Source organism: Salarias fasciatus, chromosome 9, assembly GCF_902148845.1.
Source record: "Salarias fasciatus chromosome 9, fSalaFa1.1, whole genome shotgun sequence".
Classification (NCBI taxonomy): Eukaryota; Metazoa; Chordata; class Actinopteri; order Blenniiformes; family Blenniidae; genus Salarias; species Salarias fasciatus.
Window position 1 is genome coordinate 4,203,232 of NC_043753.1, and position 6,130 is coordinate 4,209,361.

Sequence of the window (6,130 nt, forward strand, 5' to 3'; positions counted from 1 at the left end):
TGTATGTGTGTGTGTGTGTGCGCGCGTGTGATACTCACAAAAGAAATGTTTTGTTGAGGTTATTGCTTTCTGTTTATTTCACTGTTAAAATGTCATTTTTTCTGTAATCCGGGTGATTATTAAGAGACAAATGGAAGTGCATCACATGCTGTTCTCCGAAAGGACACAAGGTGGCAGCACCGTCTGGGAGCATTCATTCAGTGACCATTTTAGCGGTGCAGAGCAACGAACGGTCACAATCCGAATGAATGGAGAAGGAGCAACAGATGTGTCGTGTGCTGATTCCTGTGGAATCTTTTCACTATTTACAGGGCACTCCGTTCAGCCGGTTTTCTATATATCTGCCTGCGGAGCCCAAGCTGGGACCCGCTACAGATTCTTGGGGGCTCGTCCGGGATCCTTCGGCACCACCTATCGGATCGGGAGCCGAATGATGACTGCACTATCCAGCCACTAGGAGGGAGGATTGCATCATCCAGCCACCAACCAGCCGTGTCCAGCTGAGGAGATCGTGATCGTGGACTACTGTAATCCAGACTCAACTGCACCATCATCGAACTGTGTGCCAGCCGTTGGGGAACGAGGAGCCATCATGTCAAGCGGTGAGAGGAAAAACCTAGTTTGGGACATTAGGAAGCGCCTACTTACCTTATCAGCTGAAGAGCTTCTTCAAGTCACCAGAGCGGTGGACACGGGGTCGGATGTGGACCAGTCAGAGTTCGTCGAGGGAGATTCAGAGAAGTACTACGATCACATTAACTCGTACATGTACAGTAAGCAGCTACTTGAAACAGAGGATGAGGGAATGGCTCATTTACTGATGTTAAGAGATGCTATTGATGACTTAGTGAAATGTCGCAAAGATGATCTGTCACTGCTTACTGTAAAGGGTGATTCTGGGTTATATGCTGGGCAGAGTGTTGGTAAGCTTGATGACCATGTTGATTTTCCTGGTGGTTCAGTCAGTCCTACCTCACCTATGGGTAGCGCAGTACCAGATTCAGGCTCAGCTCAGGCCACAAATGCACCTGATACAGCAAACACTGAGTTACTTAAAGTACTCGCTAACTACGAAGAGCTGAGCAAGAAACTCATGCAATGTATGCCAGCACATGCTTCACCGCCACAGACACATATTCCCCCATCTTCAGTTCTTGTCAGTCAGTCAGGAGAAAAGCCAGCGGGTGAGCCTGCCGTTCAGCCAGCTCGTGAGGGGATGGTGTCATTAAGAGAACTCAGTTACTTCCCTCGGAGAGAGTTCAAAGTGCAAGGCGGTCAGATTGCTGATCAGTCCTCAGACATCAGCTACAATAATGTTTGCAGGCAACTTGATGATGGAATCAGAGAAGGATTCTCAGACTCAGAGATTGTTCGTGGTGTACTGAAAATCATAAGACCAGGCATATTCAAAGAAATGTTGATAAACAAAGACGACATGACAGTGACTGAACTCAAGGGGTTTCTCCAGACCCACCTAAGAGAAAAAAACAGCACAGAGTTGTTTCAAGAACTGATGTGTACAAAACAAGAAGAGAATGAGACACCACAGCAGTTTCTCTATCGTTTGATTGGATTAAAGCAACGCATCTTACTGACATCGAAACTGACTGACACTGACATTAAATACTCTGCAGCTACAGTGCAAGATGTTTTCCTGCATACAGTGTACCAAGGCTTTGGACACAAACATACTGACATACGCAGAGAGCTCAAACCTTTGTTGACAAACAGGGGGATCACTGATGAGATGATTCTTCGTCATGTGATGAAAATCACCAGTGAAGAAAATGAGAGAATGAAAAGACTTGGCTCCTCCCGCCGGCAGACTGTAACAAATACCCACTCTGCACAGCTGGAGTCTGATTTGGCAATGAAACCTAGCACCAAAGCGGAGCGCGTTGAGTCTAAGCCAAAACAAGCAGCACCAGACCCCCTGAGAGACCTCAAACCAAAGTGGAGGAACTCACCAGACTGGTTGAGAACATGCAAAAACAAAACTCCCAGGTAACTCATGATGCACGCCAGTACAGTCAAAGTCGGTCACAGTCTAAACGTGGGAAACCCTATGGTTGTCCAAGCTGCGTGGAACAGGGCAGACAGGACTGTAAGCACTGTTTCACATGTGGAGAGGAAGGACACCGTGCAGCGGGTTGTCTCCAACGACCAAAGAGGCGGGGAAACTCCAGTCGGCCACTGGAGAGGGACATCTAGTGACCGAGCCTGAAAATAAGTCCCGACCAGAAAGTGAGAGAGGAAAGAACAAAAAATGCCCTCTCTCACCCCCAACTCCAACTATAACAAGCACACAAAGTCACTGTAAGCAAGCAGATCAGACCTCTCCCCAGTCACTGCCTATAGCCAAAGTTGAAGCTGTTGCTGGCCTGATTGGAAAAAAAGCCCTTGTTCAGAGCTATCTGAATGGCTTAGCAGTCACTTCCTTGCTTGACACTGGGTCACAAGTCAGCATAGTGAGCCGTGCCTGGAAAAATGAGTACTTACCTGACCTCAGCATTCACCCTGTTTCAGAGATCTTAGGGGAGGAGGAACTAAAGGTTAGTGCAGCAAATGGTGGTCTCATTCCATACGATGGGTGGGTAGCTATTACAGTGAACTTACCAGGGAATTTGGACCCCAATCTGTCCATCAGCGTCCCATTCCTCATCAGCAGCTACCCCATGGATAGGCCATTGATTGGCTTTAATGTTTTGGAAGTGTTAGTTTGTGGACAACCAGAGAGGTTAATGCCAGTACTTGCTAGCCTTCTTAGCAATGCTATGTCTGTTCCTAACGAAACCGCCGAAACTCTCGTTAACCTTATTCAAACAACAAAACCAGTCATGCAACAGGGACGCTTAAGGACAGGTGCCAAGGATATCGTGCTCCCAGCTGGTCAGGTGTCGTGGGTGAAGTGTCGGGTTCCGTTGAACATGGACGTCTCTACCCAGTTGGTATTGTTCGAGACAGATGAAGACACGCTGTTGTCTGGACAGTGGGATGTGGGGCCAGGTTTGGTTGAAATCCAGAATCCAGCAAAGCCTTATGTCGCCATCCCAGTTGGTAACAATACCAATCATGACATTACCATACCACGAAAAACAGCTCTTGGGTTTCTGCAGCATGCTGAAAATGTTGTGGAGGCAGATGTCCTGGACAAACCATCACCTACAACAACTGCCAGCCAGGTCACCGCCACTCAAATCAGCAACTCAGATCCACCTCCGTGGCATCCACCTGTAAACCTCGATCATCTGGAGGAAGAACAGCAGGAGATTGTGAGAAAGATGCTCCATGAAGAATCAAACGCCTTTGCAAGAGATGGAAATGACCTTGGCTGTATCCCAAATCTGCAAATGGCAATCAACCTCAAAGATGATGTTCCTGTGCAGAGAGCATACACATCCATTCCCAAACCATTATTTAAAGAAGTAAAGGATTACATCCAAGATCTTCTCATAAAGGGGTGGATAGTGAAATCTAAGTCTGCCTATTCGGCCCCAGTTGTATGCGTGCGGAAGAAAGATGGTTCTCTTCGACTTTGCATAGATTATCGTCTCCTAAACCAAAAAACCGTGCCCGACAGACACCCACTGCCACGAATACAGGATTTGATTGACACTCTGGGTGGATATTCAATGTTCAGCATACTTGACCAAGGCAAGGCTTACCACCAGGGGTTTATTGCAGAAGGGTCACGCCATGTCACCGCCTTCATCACCCCCTGGGGGCTTTATGAATGGACACGAATCCCGTTTGGACTCTCTAATGCACCTGCAGCTTTTCAGAGGAGCATGGAGGAGATGCTGGGCCCTCTGAGAGACGAGTGCTGCATTCCATACCTGGATGACCTACTGTGCTACTCCAGATCCTTCAGTGACCACGTGGAGGTAATGCGCAAGGTCCTCCAAGCGCTGCAGCACCATGGAGTGAAGCTACGGGCAGAAAAGTGTGAGATGTTCCAGAAGGAGGTTCGCTATGTGGGACGCTTGGTGTCAGCCGAGGGAGTGCGAATTGACCCCAAAGACCTCGAGGCAGTGATGGCTTTGAAGACCAAAACACCCCAAACAGTTGGTGACCTCCGACGGGTTCTCGGCTTCTTGAGTTATTACCGCTCCTACATACAGGATTTTGCAAAAATAGCTAAACCATTGTATGAGCTGCTCCAAGTTAAGTCCTCCATGGCCCAGCCTCTTTCACATCCCAGTAAGTCCAAGGGTCCACAACTCCCATCCAGAACACCCATCAAGTGGGAGGCAGAACATCAAAACACCTTGGCAAGGCTTGTCAATATGCTGATCAACCCCCCGATCCTCGCATACCCCAACTTTGAAGAACCATTCATCCTACACACGGACGCATCAGAGAAAGGGCTCGGCGCAATCCTCTATCAGCGACAGAGTGGAAAAATGCGAGTCATAGGATATGGATCACGAACTCTGACGCCTGCTGAAAGGAACTACCGACTCCACAGTGGAAAACTTGAGTTCCTGGCTTTGAAGTGGGCTGTGTGCGAAAAATTCAGAGATTATCTCTTTTACGCGCCTCATTTCACCATCTACACTGACAACAACCCACTCACCTACGTCATGAGCACTGCCAAACTCAATGCAGTTGGACACCGCTGGGTCGGCGAATTGTCAGAGTTCCACTTCAACATCAAATACAGACCTGGAAAAAAACAATATCGACGCCGACACGCTCTCCCGCATTCCACTTGATATTGACAACTATGTAGCGACGTGCACTGAGGAGCTGTCTCATGATGTGCTGCATGCGACTTGGGAAGGTGGTAGAGCAGCCCAGAAGAAAGATATAGCATGGATAGCTGCACTTTACACCACCTCTGCTGATGTACTGCCACAGCCGCATTCACTCTTGCCCGAAATAAGTCAAGAAGAGCTCGCAAAAGCCCAACGAGATGATCCTGGGATAGGTGAGATAATAAGACTGAAAGAGTCAAATTGTGTGATCACTGATGAGGTCAAAAGGTCAATGAGTGGGCTCACTCGCAAACTCTTTCATGAGTGGAACCAACTCCACTTAGAGAATGGAGTTCTGCACCGTAAAACACCAGAGAGAAAACAGCTGGTCCTACCCAGCAAATATCAGTCACTTGCCCTCAAACATCTCCATGACAACATGGGACACGTTGGCACAGAACGTGTTCTGCATCTCGCCAGAGAACGTTTCTATTGGCCACACATGAAGAGATGTATAGAGGAGTATGTTACAAGAAAGTGCAGTTGCATCAAACAAAAGAAACCCACAACACATGTACGTGCACCAATGGGTGGCCTGACCTCTGCTTCCCCTCTCGATCTGGTCTGTATTGACTACTTACATCTGGAGAAAAGCAAAGGAGGCTTCGAGTATATTCTGGTAGTAATCGACCATTTTACCAGATTTGCTCAGGCTTACCCAACCAAAAATAAGTCTGGACAAACTGCAGCTGAAAGGATCTACAATGACTACATACCTCGCTTTGGGTATCCGAATCGTCTCCACCATGATCAGGGGCGTGAATTCGAGAATGGTCTGTTCCGCACCCTTGGACGGCTGTCAGGGGTTGGACACTCACGAACATCCCCATACCACCCACAATGTAACCCTGCTGAGCGGTTCAACCGCACACTGCTACAAATGTTACAGACACTAACAGACAGGGAAAAGGAGAGATGGAAGGAACACTTACCTCAAATGATACACGCATATCACTGTACTCGCCATGAGGCCACGGGATACTCACCTCATTACCTGCTGTATGGGCAACACCCCCGTCTCCCCGTGGATCTCTTGTTTGGATTACTGGGAAACGCAGAACCAGTGACACACAAGGGATACGTTGAGAAATGGTCCAAGAGGATGACAGAGGCGTACAAGATTGCAAACAAATCCAGCCTGTCATCAAGTGAAAAGAACAAGTCCTACTATGATCAAAAGGTGAGGGGCATGGTACTCAAACCAGGTGATCGAGTACTGGTTCGAAACATGGGTGAGCGAGGTGGACCCGGTAAGCTGCGCTCATACTGGGAGAAGAGGATTTACGTGGTGAAAGAGCAAATCTCAGACAATCCCGTGTATGTCATTCATCCTGAGGGAGACCCGAGTGCGAGAAACAGAACCATGCACAGAA